Source organism: Protobothrops mucrosquamatus, unplaced genomic scaffold (genome assembly GCF_001527695.2).
Source record: "Protobothrops mucrosquamatus isolate PMUCROS unplaced genomic scaffold, P.Mucros_1.0 scaffold1717, whole genome shotgun sequence".
Taxonomy (NCBI): Eukaryota; Metazoa; Chordata; class Lepidosauria; order Squamata; family Viperidae; genus Protobothrops; species Protobothrops mucrosquamatus.
Window position 1 is genome coordinate 285,524 of NW_015387865.1, and position 21,642 is coordinate 307,165.

A 21,642-nucleotide genomic window follows, 5' to 3' on the forward strand; every position below is an offset into this window, starting at 1 on the left:
ATGTAATTTGATGGACTCATTGCAGAAGAGCCTAATGCTGGGAAAGACTGAGGGCAATAAAAGAAGGGGACGACAGAGAATGAGGTGGCTGGATGGAGTCACTGAAGCAGTAGGCGTGAGCTTAAATGGACTCCAGAAGATGGTAGAGGACAGGAAGTCCTGGAGGAACGTTGTCCATGGGGTCAGACATGACTTCGCGACTTCGCAACTAACAACAACAAAAAAAAATTGATTATAGACTCCGTATGGGCTTGAAAATTAGCACTAGAGGGGGCCCCAGCATTCATAGGCAAAGAAAGTGACCTATTCCATCATATACTGGAGAGTGCAAAATATGTCTACTGCACGGGCTTTTATTTTATTTTATTTTATTATTACAGTTCCAAACTGTTAATATTTTTGATAACTGGCTTCTCCAAAAATCCAGCTCTCATTTTCATAGAACATCACAAGAACATCACAATTACTGCATGATTCTGATATAGACACATCAGAGCAACTTAATATCTTTTCCAAGGTCTTCATGGCTGCCATACCAAGTGCTCATCTGTGGTGTATTTGTTGACTGCTGGTTTCTTAACTGTTGATAGTTGATCCTAAAAGAGAGAAGCTATTTATCATTCAGTACTTTCAATGCCAATTCTAAGGATGGTTAATGTTAACATTAACTCTTTACATTTAATCTTAGTTCATTGTTATTCTCTGCTCCTTACATTCATTGTTTCTGACTTATTCTCCGGGTGCTTGAGAATTTCTTTCAAATTTCTCCGGGTCATTCTTGAGTTTATTATAACACTGGAGCTGGTAATAAGAAAGTTCATGCTTTCTGTTATATATGTTGCATCATTCTGAAACCTCTGTCTCCTGGTGCTTCCTGGTTTGGAAAAGTTTAAGACCAGCATTCCCTTCCTTGTCTTCTAAATGCTGATCGTGCAGTAAAAGATTGCAGATTCAGAAACACACAGGCCAACAACCCTTGGCTACCTCATAACTTTAAAAAGTGGGGAACGCCCAAGTCCATCCTTGGGAAATTATTTATTGCAGTCTTTGTGCACTGCTTACTCCACATGGACACTCAGCAGTTAAAATACACATAAAACATTTTAAAAGCCCATAGCCACAACATCAGTAACTAGAAATATCACAACAGCAATGATCTCATACTTCAAAAAACCCTCAATGATTACATCATAATAAAATAAAAATTATTGAATAAAACATCTCCAGTCTGTTTTGGCTACCTTTCTAAATAGCAGAGGGAGTTGGTATAACCCATATATTCATAGAGGTGTATGACATCTCTCCACGGGGATGGAATTTATACAAAAAAACATGTGCCTTCATCGTCACTTGATAACAAGGACTTTCAAACTTCAGTTAGTGCTGAATCCACTGGATGGGTCAAGTCAACCTGAAGGAAGTAGTCTCCTAAATGCTCAGAGGCCAAGTCATTAAGACCTTTCATAATGAGAGCAGCTTGATTGTACTTTAATTCTTGGTCCTTAGCCATTGCCCTAATAAACTCTTGCTTTCTAAAGAAATTTGGAAAGAAAATAATAATTTATCCAAATGAATACAACTAAATAGAAAAATAGAAATTATCAGTTTGGAGAAGTTACATGCCTTAGTTTTTCTTCATGGCATGAATATTTTAACTTTGGTTATGGAGTTTCTTTTGGGGCTTATGTTGCTTTGTTTTCTTATAAATTGGTTCATTAGCCACCCAGAGTTATTTGTTTCAATAAAGGAGAATATTTCTAGCTCAGAGTTGAAATAAGCAGTCCCTGGTGCTTTCTGAGCTTGGTTGTTTCCTTACAGATGTTTCTTTATCCAAACTAGTTCCCTGATGTGGCTAATGAAACATCTGCAAGAAAACAATCAAGCTCAGAGAGCAGCAAGTACCCCTTATCTGTTTCAGATAGACAGCCATATACATTTTCAAAGTAAATATCTGCATAGCATCGGCCATTCTTGAGAGAATAGATATTATAAATGTCCATGATACGTGAGATTCTCTGTTAACTTATTTATTGTTGGGAGTTTGCCTCTTAGAATAGGGTTACTTTTAGCTCCACATAGGGAAAGGGAGACTGACCTATGCAAAAAAAGACAAACCCTCTTAAAATGTCTTCATGCACGTGCTGCTCATATTACGCAATGCTGATGGAGACTGGTTGCATTAATTACATATTGGGAAAAGGAAAAGAAAAAGCATGGGAGGGAAAGCTTTGTTGCATTAAGGATGAACTGAACTAAGTAAGATGCACTTTGGGGGTTCAAGGCAAACCCCTCAATATTCCTGTGAAATGCATTGGATTAAGAAAAAAAATGACTAACCTAAAATTATCCAGGGTGGTCTGAACACAAATGCCAAGCTCTTAGCAGCTGACTTCAACCAAAAACAAGATTTTCTAGAGTTTTCTTTCAACCTCGAAGTATCTAGCCACCGGAGGGTCTTCACTCTGGTACAGTGTCATACCCTCCCCTCAGCTGTCCTTGAAGGCCAATACTAGAAAACTCCCTACCCAGAGAGGTAATGTGTCCATGACTGTGGACACACAGAAACAACAGAAGTGCTTCTCCAGTGCCAGTACTCCATGGACATTCATGCAAGCCTCATCTCACCAATGCTATATAAATCAATACTCAGGGACCATAGGACAATTTTATTATTCTCTGCTGCTTGCAGACGTTAATCCAGCTACAGCATATAAGGTTGCCAGGTTCTGTGCAGCAGGGATTAAAATCCTCCAGCTGGTGTGCCTCAAATCAGCTTTAATGAGTATTTAAGTGCTTAGATAAGAGTATTTTACATTGTGATAGATTTAATTAGCTATATATTAACTTTGTATATTTTTATTTTTAGCTTTTAAAATGACTGTTTATATTTCACCCTTCTTATCCTGGTCTATGATCATAATAAAGATTTGATTGATTGGAATTTAGTTTCCTTTAGCTTCCTTTAGCTCTGTTGAAATGGAATGGAATACGGTTAAACAAATTTCAACTTACAGTACTTTCATTTTAGAACCTAATTTATCTCTCAGGTACTAAAGTGGAGGATTTTCCTTTTTTCTTTCAGTAAATGACTATTCTGCCTTTAATAACAACCAGATAGATGGGCATCCATTTTCCAGATGAGAGAGGAATGTGCAGGGGGATAGTGTTTTTCCAACCCACTTTTGTTCTCTTTGACTCTGAACATCCCAGTATATTAGGCTTTCCACACCCTAGTCTAGCAACCTAATTATATTGGAAAGCAGATAGCTTTATATAATAGAAAAAAAGTATTGAGAAAGGGAAACACTAAAATTATAAGTAAATGTTATTTAGGCAGATGCTTAAATGAAAAAAATTAAGATAAGCTTTACAGCAGTGGCCCCCAACCTTTGGGCACTAGGAACTAGTTCTGTGGAGACAGCTTTTTCCGTGGATGAGAGGGGGCGTGGTTTCACATGCTGTCTGCATCTCACAAATGGGGCTTTGCTTGTTTGTGCGGCCCAGTTTCTGGCATGCTGCGGCCCGGTGCTGGTCCATGGACTAGGAGTTGGGGACCCCTTCTTTACAGTATTTAGGAAATAGTGTGGGGTTAGGAAAGCCTAACTGCAACTAACAAATGATAAAATCTCTAATAATACTGGTCAAACCAATAAGACATGCGAAATAGGTTACCTATAGACATGCGAAATAGGTCTTTAAGGCAAGGAAAGAAAATACTAGGAAACAAATCCCACTGCTCTCTCTACTAGTGCCTAGTAGTCACTAGATTTCTGGGGGCAGAAAACCAGTACATACAAAGTTGAATTCCAACAAATTATTACGCTACATTGGAAGTTTACCGGAAATGGAATAGGCTTTGCTAAGGTTACAGATATTCCTTAGATTCAAATAAATACAGTGAGGGGGAAAAATTATTTGATCCCCTGCTGATTTTGTACATTTGCCCATTAACAAAGAAATGATCAGTCTATAATTTTAATGGTAGGTTTATTGTAACAGTGAAAGACAGAATAATAACAACAACAAATCCAGAAAAATGCACTTCAAAAAAGTTATAAATTGATTTGCATTTTAATGAGTGAAATAAGTATTTGATCCCCTATCAATCAGCAAGATTTCTGGCTCCCAGGTGTCTTTTATACAGGTAAGGAGCTGAAATTAGATGCACTCTCTTAAAGGGAGTGCTCCTAATCTCAGCTTGTTACCTGTATAAAAGATACCTGTCCACAGAAGCAATCAATCAATCAGATTACAAACTCTCCACCGTGGCCAGGACCAAAGAGCTGTCCAAGGATGTCAGGGACAAGATTGTAGACCTACAAAAGGCTGGAATGGGCTACAAGACTATCGCCAAGCAGCTTGGTGAGAAGGTGACAAGAGTTAGTGCGGTTATTCGCAAATGGAAGAAACACAAAATAACTGTCAATCTCCCTCGGTCTGGGGCTCCATGCAAGATCTCACCTAGTAGAGTTGCAATGATCATGAGAATGGTGAGGAATCAGCTCAGAACTACACGGGAGGATCTTGTCAATGATCTCAAGGCAGCTGGGACCATAGTCACCAAGAAAATCACATTACGCCATGAAGGACTGAAATCTGGCAGCACCCGCAAGGTCCTCCTGCTCAAGAAAGCACATGTACAGGCCCTTCTGAAGTTTGCCAATGAACATCTGAATGATTCAGAGGAGAACTGGGTGAAAGTGTTGTGGTCAAGTGAGACCAAAATCGAGCTCTTTGGCATCAACTCAACTCACCATGTTTGGAGGAGGAATGCTGCCTATGACCCCAAGAACACCATCCCCACCGTCAAACATGGAGGTGGAAACATTATGGTTTGGGGCTGTTTTTCTACTAAGGGGAGAGGACAACTTCACCGCATCAAAGGAACGATGGACGGGGCCGTGTACCGTCCAATCTTGGGTGAAAACCTCCTTCCCTCAGCAAGGGCATTGAAAACGGGTCGTGGATGGGTATTCCAGCATGGCAATGACCCAAAACACACAGCCAAGGCAACAAAGGAGTGGCTCAAGATGAAGCACATTAAGGTCCTGGAGTGGCCTAACCAATCTCCAGACCTTAATCCCATAGAAAATCTGTGGAGGGAGCTAAAGGTTTAAGTTGCCAAACATCAGCCTCGAAACCTTAATGACTTAAGAGAGGATCTGCAAAGAGGAGTGGGACAAAATCCCTCCTGAGATGTGTGCAAACCTGGTGGCCTCTGTGATTGCCAAGAAAGGTTTTGCCACCAAGTACTAAGTCATGTTTTGCAAAGGGGTCAAATACTTATTTCACTCATTAAAATGCAAATCAATTTATAACTTTTTTGAAATGCGTTTTTCTGGATTTTTTTTGTTATTATTCTGTCTCTTACTGTTAAAATAAACCTACCACTAAAATTATAGATTGATCATTTCTTTGTCAGTGGGCAAACGTACAAAATCAGCAGGGGATCAAATAATTTTTCGCTCACTGTATGAGAAATGAGGGAATAAAAATGTCTGTTCAGATGCACACAGCGTATTATCTACAGAATTATTATATTAATATATGCAAAGTGCATAAATAATCCATACACATACAGTACATCCACAAATTTATGTACAAACTATGTGGAATTTGGCCTGCCAACATGATTACAAAATATTATAAAGACTGGTTATGTATGTGTGTGTGTATGTACACACAATGTATATACACATACACATATATTTTACAATTTGGAAAAAATGACCTGAGTATCCAGTACATGGAAACACAAAACCAGTCATTATAATATTTTGTAATTTAAGTTGCTATTATGCTGCATGTGGGATCTGTTGATGAGAACTGCTTCTCTGCTGTTTGTTTAGGCACACCACAAAAAGCAAATTAAGTCACAATTTCTATTATGGGAATTTTAAAGATATTTCAGTTGAATTGCCACTTGCTAAAATGTCCAATATTCTAAGATAAGAGGAAAAAAGGATTTTATTTCACTGACATTTCTAAATTGGAACAGCCTTTGAAAAATAAACAGAATTACAGACCTAATACACCTCTCTGCATTTGCCGCAACTTACTGTAATTTCAAGAGCAATCCTTTGAGTTATGCATAATGCAATAAACAACATGAAACAATAGTACTAGTGAATTCCAAAATGACAGAATTTTACAAACATCAAATAATGTGTAATAATGTGGTACATCTTTTGCTTTATTGCACTTTGTAGATTACCTTTCTGACATTAATGCCAGCAGTTTTCTCTCCTTGTGCATGTCTGTTTCTCAGTTCTGTAACAGTGGATATCGGATTAAGGCCCGCATTTTCAGCCAGGGTGGATTTCCAGAGCCTCTCCATAAGCACGAACACAGTAAAATTCCATGCCACTTAAAACACGAGAATATTCATTCAAGTCAACTCAATTTCTGGTGCTCCACCATCTGAAATTGGCACTCTGAAATTAAAATACAGCTTGAAATGTAATTTGCAAGCAGAAATGTTGAAATATTTCTTCTGAAAACATATGTAAGTATTTAGCAACTTCATATCAGTTTTCAATGGATCTACACATGGGAGCTCAGTTATTATTAATCCTCTGCAAACTACTGTTCAAAAGTACACTACCATTAAGTGAGGCCCTGCAGAAAATATTAATAAAAGCTGCATCTTCAGGAAACGTTTACATGGCTGTATCAAAGGGATGCTCTGAGTATCTCTGCACATGCAGAGTTGCTTCGTTTTTTGGTCCAGCAGAAATGCTATAAATGCACTTGAAGACAATTGATGAAAGCCTTTGAAGTAGTTCATCAAGCCTTTCCTGGAATAGTTATTTTACTGCTTCCAGAATGTTTTGTTTCTACTAATGCATTCTGCAAAACATCTTTCAAATGCTCTGCAGTCTTATTATGAGCACAAACTACACACACAAGCTCAAAACTCACCATATTATCCGTTACCTCTAAAATAGAGATGAAGAAATTTACTTCAAGTAATTTCATTTATTGGATTTGTTACGGCTCTCCATTCCAACAGACATTGATAGCCACAAAAAATCTAATAAATTTGACACTAAATCCTTTAGGATGTTTAAAATACCAGCTTCCACAAAAATACATAAAACTGATTCATACACTATGCTAGTTAATACGCTGATTGCTTAACTTTGCTTTACTAAATAAATCCCAACTTCTTTTGTTCATATCACATAAGCCAAAAATGAAAAATCACAATATGCATGCCAAATTACCAAAGTATACTAACACATAAAATAGTTTGAATGTGGCTTATATATTGATTGCATGGTCCAGCGGTCATAGCTTTTCAGCAAATTAGATTGGAACGTATCCTATTTTTGTATAATGCAGGAATTCAATAACTGAGTTAGAAAGCAAACCAATACTGCAGGAAAAATAGTAACAGTAATGCTAAAATAATGTTATTTTATAATACTGGTAGTCCTCAACGTAAGACCACAATTGAGCCCAACATTTCTGTTGATAAGTGAGACATTTGTTAAGTGATTTTTGCCCAATTGTACGACCTTTCTTCCCTCAGTTGTTAAGTAAATCACCGCAGATGATAAGTTAGTAACCCAGTTGTTAAGTGAATCTGGCTTCCCCATTGACTTTGCTTGTCAGAAGGTTGCAAAAGGTGATCTTGGAACACAGCAACAGTTATAAATATGAACCAGTTGCCAAGCATCTGAATTTGGATCGTGGGAATGCTGGAAAGGTTGTAACTGTGAAAAAGTCAAAAATCACTTTTTTCAGTGCCCTTGTAACTTTGAATGGTCACTAAACGAACTGTTGCAAGTCGAGGACTAGCTATACTAATATTTTATGTTATATTAATTATATAGTAATTATACCTTGGATAGGGGGACAGCACCATATAAATTATATATAACAGCAAATGCTATATGACAATAACATGCAAGCCACATTCAATATGAACACTAAAATAATTAAAATCCAATTATTTAAATGATCACTCTCCTCATATGAATTTATTTTTGATCTTCAGTTTTATTTATTTTTTTGATCTGACATCACCTGTGGGTCAGTGTCTACGGAGATTCTCAATCATCCAGGCCATGGTTGTCTCCCAAAGGTGCTTTTCCAAAAGGCAACTGAACTTGTTTTGTTCCTTGAAAACTGAACTGAGGAAGCTTCTTGCATGCGAAGCGTTTTCAAGGAAAAAAAACCCAAAGTCCATTTTTTGGAAAAGCACCTTTGGGACAACCATGCATCATCCTGAGGAGGTGATCTACCCATCACTTTTCTGGAATAACTCTCAGTCCCCGTCCCCCTCCCCACCGCAGCCTTTTCCACTTATGAATACTGACCTCAATCTTAATCTTGAATCAAACCGATCACACTATGGCAGTGTTTCTCAACCTTGACAATTTTAAGGCATGTGGACTTCAACTCCCAGAATTCCACAGCCAGCATTGCTGGCTGTGGAATTCTGGGAGTTGAAGTCCACATGCCTTAAAATTGTCAAGGTTGAGAAACACTGCACTATGGTTTACTACAGGGGTAGTCAACCTTGGCTCTTTTATGACTTGTGGACTTCAATTCCCAGAATTCCTGAGCCAGCTTAGCTGGCTGAGGAATTCTGGGAGTTGAAGTCCACGAGTCATAAAAGAGCCAAGGTTGAGTACCCCTGGTTTACTACATTGTGTAATCAGACCAGGAAAGATTTTCTTTTATAAAAGGTGGGCTTGTCTTTCAAATCACACTGGAAACATTCAGTACAATGACATCCATTACCCTTTCTGAAAGTGGGAAAAGAATAGGAAGGGATAAAAGAAATCAGTCCTTTACAACGAATGCGGCGCACCTTCTTCCCTTTCGTTTAAAAAAAAAACCAGAAAAATAACGGGGCTACAAACAGCAAACTTTTATGCTGCTCGACCCTCTTTATCTTCAACAAGACTCTGAAAGCGCTTCAGTTCACTCCGACAAAAGAAGCGGATGGCCGAGGGTGCGGTCTTGCGGGCTTTAGGAACCGGGAGTCCCTGCCCGAGCCCGCCAGGTGTCAACGGAGCGGTCCACTCATTCCCCCGTCTTTCCCCCCCCCCTCCGCAATTGGAGACAATGGGCTGTCCCATCACCGTACCTTTCCCCGCAGAAATGTTGCTGAAGCGGATCTGGGCGGGCTTATCTTTATCCTGGTAAGAACGGCGATTGCCGCCAGAGTTGCGGTTCCCTGTGGCCGCATTCAGAAAGGCCCCTTTTGTGCTTGCGTTTTCTTGCATGTCTGCGCCCGGATGCCCGCTCAATCTTGCGATGGAGATGGATTCCTTTCCCCTGTCCTGGAACCTGCACCACCAACATTTACCCGCCGACCCGAAGCTTCCACAACGCGCCGGCAGAAGCTGAAAAACAAAGGGCCTTTCAGCAGTCGCTCAGACTGGCGCTGAAAATGATGTTCCGTAGAGGGCTGTCTTTGTAAGTGCCTGATTTCCAATAAACACGGGAAAGCATGAGCGTTTTTCTCAAGTAGTGACTTCCGAGAAAGGAAAGAATAAATTTGGCATGCATGCATAAATGTCTTGAAGCCGAACTGTTTTAAGTAGGGCCGGACAATAATACCAAACAGCGAATGAGATAGACAGCAAAAACCACAGGCTGCAGTGTCAGTCTTAATTACCTAACAGTTTGAATGCTGAATTCTCTTCTGTTGGTGCTGAATACAGTTGGAAACATTAATTTAATTGTACTACGAAATGAAAGAGCCTTGCTAAAAGGAAGGAGAATAGTCATAAGGAGTAATGGAAACTAAGTCATTGAGTTTATATTTATGAATAAAACAATCATAAAATGAGGTTGGACTAGATGACCTCCAAGGTCCCTTCCAACTTTATCATTATTATTATTATTAAGAAGGGAAGACCAGCTTAGATGTGCCTGGTATGTTTTTTTCTATCACATAACGCTCAACATCCAAAGGCCTGGAGTCTAAAACATACAAAGAACGGCTGCGGGACTTGGGTTTGGCTAGTCTAAAGAAAAGAAGAAATAGGGGAGACAGCAGTGTTCCAGTATCTGAGGGGCTGTCACAAGGCAGAGGGGGCCAGGTTGTTCACCAAAGCACCAGAGGGAAGGACGAGAGAGAGAAGCAACCTGGAATTAAGGAGAAACTTCTTGACAGTGAGGACAATCAACCAGTGGAACAGCTTGCCTCCAGAAATCGTGGGCGCTCCATCACTGGGGATTTTAAAGAAGAGACTCAACATTCACCTGTCTGAGATGGTATAGGTTCTCCTGCTTGAGCAGGGGGATGGACTAAAAGACCTCCAAGGTCCCTTCCAGCTCCTATTCTATTCTATTCTATTCTATTCTATTCTATTCTATTCTATTCTATACTGAGTCATATGAGAAAAAAAGGAAGGGGAAGGGGACAGATGCTTGATCTCATTTATCCTTGCTGCTCTGTTATGACTATGATTATAATGTCATACTAGCATTTTTCACTTTTTTTCAGATATCTTTCACGAATTTCAGTTACCATGAGAAGTCAAAGACGGGAAACTTTGGATATGAAAGAAGGAACAACCACTGTTGGCTGATCTCAGAAACATTAAGCAGGGTTTCAGTTGGTTTGTAATTTGATAGAAAATTACAGGGCTATACACTAGACCAGTGATGGCGAACCTTTTAGAGACTGAGTGCCCAAACTGCAACCCAAAACCCACTTATGCATCGTCAGGTGCCGGGTGGGTGTGGCCCATTGGCTGAGTGTGGCCAATTGGGGGTGTGTGGCCCATTGGCTGGGTGTGGCTGCAGTGGTAACGGTAGACTGGGTGGGACTAAAAAGTTCAATCAATTCCAACTTTGCAAGATCTTTTTTTTTCCCCGGGAGAAGTTGAAATTGATTGATTGATTGATTAATTGAACCTTTTTTTTTTTGCACACAGCAGCAGAGGCCTAAAGCAAAAAGGTTTTATAAAACCCAGCTGAAAGCCTAGGACTGGGGCGACGGCGCACGTGCCCAGAGAGGGCTCTGAGTGCCGCCTGTGGCACCCGTGCCATAGGTTTGCCACCACTGCACTAGACTGAGAATTAAAAATAATTGGAAAAAGGCAAACAAACTTGTGTATTGGTTCCAGTTTTCTGTTTCACTATCAAGTATCTTGAGGAGCATTCTAATTTAAAAACTGATATACCTTCACAAAGAGTATAAGCAGTGGTGGGATTCAAATATGTGAACAACCGGTTCTCTCCAGAATGGACTTCCATTTCCGGAAGTCCATTCTGGGCCTGGGCAACAAAAAATTAGCTACTGGTTCTGCCAAACAGGTGCGAACTGGCTGAATCCCACCACTGAGTATAAGTCTGTAACGATTTGAGTTGGAAATTGTTTTCAAAAGCAATAACATCAATTTGATGAATTAATTCCATTTCCAAAGGAATCTCTGAAACAAATGTTCTGGGTGTTCTATGAGAAAAAAAGCCATGACTGTACCGGTTTCTCCTATTCCCTTCTACTTTCTCATATGAGCTTTTGTATTCTGAAATGTTATGACACTATTCTGAAATGTTATGACAAAATGAACAACTCCTTTTACTTCAAGTGGCTGAAAATGAAAGAAAAGCCACTAGATGGCAGCCCATCACTTCTTTTATTCTTCTGTAGGCAGAAAAGTTAAGAGTCCTACATAGTTTGTAGAGCTGCCGGAAGAACAGAACTCTGATAACTGATCCACACGTATGTATGAAGTCATGTTCTTTTAAGTTAGCCTTTAGTGGAACTGTGGTTAATTTTCTAATAAGGCAAATAAAGAGACGTGAGGAGTAGGAGTGTAACAAATTCCCAATATGGGTTCCAGTGGAAGAGAATTGGATGGCTGTGTCTGAGCAGATTCCATCTGGTACTGTCAGCAGGGAACAGATTCACAAAGATCCATCATTTCCTCCTCAAAAATTACATTAAAAAGTACATACTTGGAGAATATGAATCCCAAAAAGACTGCAAAAAGAGTTTGAAAAAGGTGCATGTAAAAGAGTGCTAAATACTTTCTGCGTACAACACATAAATATTAGGAATAATTATGTGTAATACACACACACACACAACTTATTCTGTTTTGGAGTCAGCAATATTTTGCAAAGCAAACAAAATAAGAACTAAGAATATATGCAAAGTTAGAAGCAGTAAAACTATGTGGTATTTGGGGACATAGGCTGCAAATGAAGGCACACTGTGAAAGGGCCCTATACTAGCATTCAGCAAGATACCAGTTTTGAAAACGTATTGTGATCAGTTTTTGTACAGTACAAGATAGAAACCAGCTCAGAGTTATGCAATATTCTCTGCCACTTCCCATACCTTCCTTGGGAGAACCTCTTTTACAAATATTAATTCCTTGGTTTGTACAATTTTTTCCACATTTCATAGTACCTTAAACAGATACAGGGATAGTATTGCCTTAAGAAATTTAATTTTATGTCATGCAAATTATTAAATTATTCCTTCTGAGCATTCAATTCAACTGTGTATAGGTCAGTGGTGGAATTCAAATATGTGAACAACCAGTTCTCTGTGTAGATGCTGCTTCCAGAAGTCCATTCTGGGCCTGGGCAACAAATAATTAGCTACCAGTTCTGCCAAAGTGGTGCGAACCAGCTGAATCCCACCACTGGTATAGGTACATAATTTATATTCAATAATCCAGAAAGGAAAAAAAATAGTGCAGCATACAACTGATTTTAAAAGCTTCAGTCAGCTGGAACTGGATAAATCCAGGCACAGGCTTTGAGTAAGATTCTGATTTTTAGTCCCACCTTGGGCAGGTCACATATCTCAGCCCTAGTTGACAGGCTAGGAAACGTATTTTTAACATAATGAAACATTTCATTCTTCACAAATGTAAAATTCCCACCACACAAACTTTGCAATTTCTATCCTTCAAATTAAGAATTATACACTTGGGCTATTCTGTTTGAGTACTGTAATTTATTTATAGCTAAGGAACCATAAATATAGCTAAGATAATAGATGCATTTCACATATGATGATGATGAGTCATGAAGTCACTTTTAACTCTTAGCAACCACACAGATATTCTCCAGGGGATCTGTTCCCAACCTGGTCCTTCAGGTCTTCCAATGGGTATACCCATTGCCACACCATTGTAACTGAGTTCATCTATCTTGCTGGTGCTCTTCTTTTTTCTTCTACCATTCCCAGAATTATAGATTTATGCAGAGAACTTAATGCATACAAAGAATCATAATTTGAGCCTGATTTTTTGTGTGCATTGAGTTAGAACTCTGGGTTGATTTGTTCAGCCATACATTTGTTTATTTTCTTCCTATCCAAGACATTCTCAACAGTTTTCTTCAGCATCAAAATTCATTAAGGCTGATTACTATATTTGTTATCATTAATTTGGTCCTTCTTTATATTTAATCTTAATCCTATTGTTATTCTCTCCTCCTTACATTCATTGCTACACTTGGCAGATCATTTACATTGTCAGTTACAGCATAGCACAGTTTATATAGAAGGTTCTTTCTCCAATTTTAAAACTGCACTCGTCTTCTTCCATTCCTGAATTTATATTCCACATATAGGTTGAAAAAATAAGGGTACAATTCATGAGAAAAGTAAGGTGCTGAACCTAGGCAGAAAAACCAAATGCACAGTTATAGAATAGGTGATACCTGACTCAGCAGTAGTAACTGTGAGAGGGATCTAGGTGATCTAGTGCAGGGCTTTTCAACCTTTTCACCCATTGTACCACTTTTAGGATATGGCAACATCCGAGTACCACCAGTTGCCTAGCAAGGTGTCAAAAACTTGATGACCAAAAAAAAAAAAAAGGAAAAAAGTGATGAAGTACAGGTAGTCCTCGACTTACAACAGTTCGCTTAGTGATTGTTCGAAGTTACAATGGCACTGAAAAAGTGCCCCCCCCAAGCCACAGCTGAGCAAGACACCTGCCTGCTCACTCGGCTGCGCTCTTCCTCCTGTCCGAGGTTTTCATTGTTGTGAGCATTTCTGTTGAGGATTGGCAGCGGGGGTGGGGTGGAGGGTGTTTGGTTTTTATCCCCCCCCCCCCCGTCTGCTGGGTGGTTGCAGCAGGTTTTGGTCACTTCACATGACCCTGGGACACTGTGGCCGTCATAAATATGAATCAGTTGCCAATCATCTGAATGTAAATCACAAGACCCTGGAGATGCTGCAACATTCCAGCTGATCAGTGCTTCTTCTGGGCTCAGAAGCACCAGGATCAGCATCGAGCTCCAGCTGGAGCCTGGCGCTGATCCTGGCGCTTCCACTGAGCCCTGACAGCCCTGCAGCTCCAGCCATCTCTGGCTCAGGCTTGTGCGGTGCTACCACCAGTTCAGCTCATTCCCCTCCCCCGCTACCACTTTTCTAGGATGGTTGTGTACCACCTGCCAGATGCCAATGTACCACAGGTGGTACCCGTACCACTGGTTGAAAAGCCTTGATCTAGTGGACCATCATTTAAGTATGTTCCAGCAGTATGGTGCAGCTGCCAAAAAAGCTAATACAGTCCCAGGTTGCATCAACAGAGGAATAGTATCAAGATCACAAGAAGTGATAGTTCTCTGTATAATGCACAGGTAAGACCATTCTTGGAATACTGTATTCAGTTCTGGTCACCACAAAACAAAAAAGATGTGAGAAACTAGAAAGAGTGCAGAGAAGAGTAACAATGATAAGGGGTCTGTAAGGAAACTAGATATGTCTAATCTATTAAAGAGAAGGACTAGGGGTGCCGTGATACCTATATTTCAGTATTTGAGGGGCTGGACTTATTCTCCAAAGCACAGGGCAGGACAAAGGTTAATGAAAACTCGTTAAAAAGATATCTAATCTGGAATTAAGAAGAAATTAGTGACAATCAATGGAGCAGGTTGCCTCTTAGAGCTATCTGTGCTCCATTGCTGGAGCTTTTCAGGAAAAGATTGGATGACCATTTGTTATAATGGAATAAGGCTCCCTTGGGCAAGGGATTGGACTAGAAGACCACTAAAGTCCCTTCCATGATTCTTTTCCAACCTGGAGCCAGTCTGCTTCATCATGTTCTGTCTGTACTTTGACTTCCTGGCCTGTGTACAAATTTCACATGAGGAAATAAAGTATTCGGCACATTCCACAGGTTGACATGATAGACACGATGAAATACTTTTTTATAATCAATAAAGCACATGCTGACATCTTTTTGGTATTATTTGGTATTATAATGGTATGTGGGAATGATTTGAGAGACAGAAGGAAGAACTGAAGCCCAGGCAAGGGTATGTCAAATGAAATCTGAGTCTGAAGAAGGGATGGGGTGGAGAAAGCATCTCAGAAGGGACCCTCCCTAATTTTCAGGAAAGTAAAAGTAAGGGAGGGTAGAAGTACTTTCACATTCTTATATTGTGACCTTACATTATAGGTAGTGTAAATACTCATGGTTGGTGCTTCTTGCCCAGACTCCCTCAAAGAGTTGACATTAATCTTGCACTTCTGAAAATGCTTCTCCCTTGTTTGGATGTTGTAATATTGCTTTTTATCTCTTCTAAGAGGATTTTGTCTTTCTTGACTTTGGCATCTCTTCTCTTCTTGGCAATTTCCATGGCTTGCTCTGACATATATTTTCTTCTGCTTCTTGATCTTTGGCAGTCTCTGCTCACATTATATAACAACTTAAGTTCATTTCCCAATTCTTGTGTTTCTCTGTCAGTGAAGTTCATGACTTCAAAGCTATTTCTAATGTTCTTAAAAGTGGAGAGTGTACAATATTCCTGAGTATATATCATGGAAATTGTTGGCATTTTTATCCTGCTATAGTTTAACTTGTGTCTGCACATGAGAAGTTCATGATCTGTTCCATAGTCAGTCTCTACCCTATGTTATAATTCAGATTTTGCACCTTTTTGCATCAATATTATAATCAACTTGTTTTCTGCATACATCATTGAGTGATGTCATGTATGTTGACTTTATTAGCAATGAGGAAATTGTTGGATTGACAAAAATGGATAAAAAAACCAAAATGAGTGTCCCAAACCTTGTTAAAACTACTAAAAAACCAGTTTCAGCACCATCATCTGGGGTGCCCAGCCAGGTATATCACAGATTGATTGAAACCATGCTTCAACAAGAAAAAGCAAATAACTTTCAAAAAGAAATGCAAACAACACTGCAATCAATTCAGAAAGCAATTGTCTCACATAAAGAAGACACAAGAAGAACCACAAGGAGACACGAAATAATTTGGATAAGATAAATGAACAGGTCTTCAATATAAACTCACAATTAGAAAACGTCCAACAAATGATTACAAAGATGAGCAAAGAATCCAGAAAATGGAAGAGAAATCAGAAGAAACTGAGAAAAAGAGGAAATAAAACAAGAAAATCAAAGATTAGCACAGGCAAATAAAAGCCTGAAAGATACAGTCACAATACTGGAGATGGAAAAAGCGTCATATTTCTTAAAACTGCAGAACATACCTGAAGATAAAGAGGAAGACCTAACAGAACTGATTACTAACTTGTTTGCTGAGGCGCTAGAAGTGGGAAAAAATGAGGTGGAAGGAAATTAGATCAAATTTATAGAATCAACTCAAGCTATGCAAGAAGACACAGAGTTCCTAGGAAGGTACATGTTAGATTCGTAAAAAAAATAAATCAGACATGAAATACTGAAAAGAGTGAGAGATGAACCACTGATACCCAGGAAAAAAGAAATTGTGATCCTGAAACAGATCCCTAGGAGGATAAGAAGTTCTCGAAAATACTACCAATTCTTGACTATAACATTAAATGAAAAAGGAGTGAATTTCAGATGGTTGGTCCTGGAGGGGATATTAATTAATTGGGACGCAAAAAGATTGGACTCCATTTTTAAGGCAACAGAGTTCTATGAGAAACACAGAAGTTTCCTTGAAGGGAAAACACAAGAACCACAAGGAGATAGGGAATATGAAAAACTGAAAAAGTTATAACAGAAGAGACATCCATACAAAGAGAAGAAGAAGAAAAAGAAAACACAGATCAAGAAGGAGAGGAAGTAATAAAAGAACAGAGACAGGAAAGGTCCACTAGGAGAATAAAACCTAAATATAAGTAAAGAAGATGGAGAAAGAAAGTGGAATTTTCTCAATGAATATAAATGGACTGGACTCCCCATCAAAAAGAAATTTTTTTTTACACAACTACAAAAACTAAAAATAGATATAATCTGTCTCCAAGAAATGCACATAAAAAAACAACATCATAAATTGCTGGAATGCCCAAAAATTGGGAAACTTTATTTTACATCAGCACATGAAAAGAAAAGAGGAGTAGCTTTATATATAAAAGAGACATTGGAATCTAAACAGGTTTATTCAGATGAAGAAGGAAGAATCTTAATGGTAGAAATAATGATAAACCAAAAATAGATATTGATGGTAGCAATATATATGCTCCAAATAATAAACAAGAAGAATTTTTATCAAAAGCTACACAGGAAAATATTGAAAATGGAACATCAAAATATTTGCTTGATAGGAGATTTTAATGCAATTGTAGACAGAAAATTAAATTATAGAAGCAGTAAAATAGGAAAAAAAGGAAAGAAAGACACTCCCTAAGGTGTTCTTTAGAATGACAGAAGAAATTTCTATACAGGATACTTGGAGAGAAAGAAAGCCCAAAAAGACCCAGTGTACATTTTATTCAAATAGACATAAATCTTGGTCTAGAATTGATATGATATGGATGTCCCCTGAGCTAAGAACTAATATATATGAGATTGAGCTAGAACCTAACATTTGGGACTACAATAATCTGATAAAGCTGATTTGGAAAGAGGTAAAGAAGAAACCAAGATGGACTTTGAATCAATCTCTGCTAAAAGAAAAACAAGGAATAAAAAGGAAGAGACATCAACTCAGAATGTATGGGATACAGCCAAAACATATTTTAGAGGGTTAGCTGTAATATATATGGCTAAAAAGAACAAAGAAAAACAACAACAATTTACAACATTAAGGGAAGAAACTGGAGTTAGAATTATAAATACATCCACAAAAGAAAACTGTGAAAAGACAAATGGAGATAATAAAACACAAATTAAATCTAATAGAGTCAGAGGAATTGGCTCAACAAATAAAAAGGGCAAAACAATTTTTTTTTTGAAAATGCAAATAAGCCAGAAGATGGTTGGCCTATAAACTGAAAAAAGAGAGAAGAAATTAATAAACTACAAGATGAGAAGGGTGATTTACAATTTCAAACTGATGCAATAAAAATAGTTAAAGAATTTATGAAAAATTATATGATGTAGAAGAACTTTCTTGGGAAAAAATGATACAATATTTGGAAAATGCTAATTTACCAAAAATTCTAGAAAACCTGAAAAATATACTAAATGAAAAAATTATAATGATGGAAGTGATAGAAGCTATAAAAAAACAGAAAAACGATAAAGCCCCAGGACCAGATGGGCTACTTGTAGAGGTCTATAAATGTCTACAAGATACACTAAGCTTACCAATGAAGGAAGTGTGTAATCAGGTATTATCAGAGGCCAAATTACCAAACGCATGGAGCAAATATTACTTTAATACCAAAAGAAGATTCAGATTTGACACAGATAAAAAATTATAGACCAATATCATTATTAAATGTGGATTATAAAATCTTTGCCTCATTAATAGCAGAAAGATTGAAAAGATTCTTGATTGAATTTATCCATCCAGATCAAAATGGATTTCTACCAAAAAGACAAATAAAAAATAATTTGAGGATTATTTTAGATACACTGGAATACTATGAAATGCATCCAGGAAAACAAATGGTTTTAATTTTCCTAGACGCTCAAAAAGCTTTTGATAATGTAAGTTGGCAATTTATGATACAACAATTAAACTTATGTATGAATTTTGAAGAAAAGTTTATAAAAACTATTAAGACAATATAGGATAAACAAACAGCAAAAGTAATTGTCAATGGAGACTATATGGAGAACTTTGATATAAAGAAAGGTACAAGACAAGGATGTCCACTATCCCCACTGTTATTCATACTAACATTGGAAGTTCTCAATAGGAACATCAGACATGATTCAGAAATTAAAGGAATGGAGATAAAAGACCAAAGTTATAAACTATAAGCATTTGCAGACAATATGGTATTTATTCTAGAAGAACTGTTGGATACAACATCCAAATTATTGAAAAAGGTAGAAGAATTTGCAGAAATAGCAGGATTGAAAATCAATAAAGAAAAACACCAAAGTTATAGTTAAAAACCTTACAGACAAGCAAAAAACACAACTCAGAAAAAATAGACTTACAAATAGTTAAGAAAATTAAATGTTTGGAAATATATTTAACAGCAAGTTAAAAAAATTACTACATAAAATTACTAAGTCAAATAAAAAATAGACTTGAAAAAATGGAAAAACCTACAATTATCATTACTAGAAAGAATAGCTACTGTGAAAATAAATATTTTACCCAAACTTCTTTTTTTTATTTCAGACAGTACCTGTAAAAATAGAAAAAAAGGTTTTTGATGATTTGAATAGATTGATCTTGAAATTTATTTGGCAAGGAAGAAAAGCTAGAATTAAACTGAAAATGTTACAAGAAACCAAAGAAAATGGAGGATTTGGTTTACCAGATTGGGTCCTATACTACCAAGCATGTGCTCTAACATGGCTAAAAGAATGGATAACTCTCAGAAACAAAAGGTTGTTATATTTAGAAGAACATGACCTGCAATATCTCCGAGACCGCCTTCTGCCACAGATTTCCTCTCACAGACCAGTACGCTCCCACAGAGCGGGCCTCCTCAGGGTGCCNCCCTCTGGAACGAACTACCCCCCGAGATCCGGACGATTCCGGATCTCCTATCTTTTCGCCGCGCCCTCAAGACATGGCTTTTTCAGCAAGCGGGTCTGGCCTAGGGAGAATTTTAAATAGGGACAATTTTAATTAGAATTTTAACGGTAACACAGCGGTAAATATTTGTTTTTAATTGGTTTTTATTGGGGATAGTGTTGTATCGTTTTAATATGCTGTAAGCCGCCCTGAGTCCTGTTGGGAGAAGGGCGGCATATAAGTTTAATAAAATAAATAAATAAATAAATAAATAAACTTGGGTGGCAAGCTTTTTTACGGTATGAAAAGAATAAAATCCATAGATATATCCAAAACCATTATATAAGAAATGCATTACTATCTGTATGGGAAAATATAAAACCTAAAAATTTATATGAAAATCCCAGGATGTCTATCAATGATGGAAATGTTTGCTCACCCAAATTTAGTTAAATTTGAAAAAAAAATAACATATAAGGATATTTTGAATACAGATGGGAAATTAAAATCTAAACAAGAGCTACAAGACCAGGGCATTGACATCATGGTGGCCCCGATTGCAAATGCAATCGAGGTATGACAAAGATGTTAAAATGCATAGTTTTTATAAAGATCAGAAAATGTTTGATCAGGTGTTGTTGACTTCTGATGAAAAAATGATTTAAAAATTGTATAACTTTTTATTGAATTTAAAAATGGAAGATGAACAAGTGAAAGAAACAATGACTATATGGGCAAAATTTTTGGGATATAACATAGAATTAGAAAAATGGCAAAGTCTTTGGGAAAGAAATTGTAAGCTGACAATGGCTACTTCATATAAAGAAAACGTATATAAAATGTTTTATAAATGGCATTTTCCACCTGTTAGATTAGCAAAAATGTTTAAAAATATGTCTAGTAAATGTTGGAAATGCAATCAAAATCCTGGTACATACTATCACTTATGGTGGACACGTGTTAAAGCCAAAAAACTTTGGACCAAAATACATACTTGGTTAGAAAAGATGTTAGGGAAACATATAGATTTTAAACCTGAACTTTTTTTTACTAGGCATAATGCCAGAAAAACTTGATAAACAAAATGTATATTTAACATTACATGTTCTAACAGCAGCGAGGATTGTATTTGCACAGCACTGATTTATTTTATTTTTATTTATTTACTTGGTTTATAGGATTAAAAGCAATATAAATATTGCTGGAAAAATGAGATAACACCATCAGAGGAAGCGATAATTAAGAAAATACAGGACTGTGTGGAAATGGATAGACTCTCATTGAGAATCAAAAAAAAAGACACAGAATACTTTCAAACATTTATTTTATCAATGGTTGGAAAAACAAGATAGTAGAGAGTAAGAACTTAACTTTTATGATTAAGCAAAAATTAACCCAGACAACACATTTTTCATTAAGCACAAATGAATTGTAATTACAGAAAATTAATAAAATACTTTTAAAAAAATGGATAAATTGTTCTTCTGCTTCATTTCAGTTTTGTAAACATATACTCCAATTATATTTTCCTCATTAATACTTTCAGTTTTGGCATTTAAACATAAACAGCACAACATGTTTGTTGATTTCAAATTGAACTTGATTACAAAACTCACCAGACTCCTGTTCTTCTGCATCAGTGGGTGGAGCATTAATTTGTATATCGTCATACTAAGAACTGTCCACAATAGATTATTATTCAGTGATTGATTGGATTATAGCCAAGTATTTGTAGAATACTTGAGCCTAAGGGAGGGGTCAAACACGTCATCTCCTACAGTATTGTTTTTGCTAAATCTTTCTTAACTATAAAAGCAATGCCTTT

At 37.4% G+C, this 21,642-nt stretch overlaps 1 long non-coding RNA gene across 1 annotated transcript; it reads right to left on the reverse strand.

The window, feature by feature from the left end:
• Window positions 1-263: 263 nt before the first annotated feature.
• LOC107293724 lies at window positions 264-9,344 on the reverse strand. Its single transcript, XR_001549031.2, has 3 exons — window positions 9,101-9,344; window positions 6,215-6,434; window positions 264-596 (listed from the first exon to the last, which is right to left on the reverse strand). It is a non-coding gene; the product is annotated as an uncharacterized LOC107293724 (long non-coding RNA).
• Window positions 9,345-21,642: the final 12,298 nt, after the last annotated feature.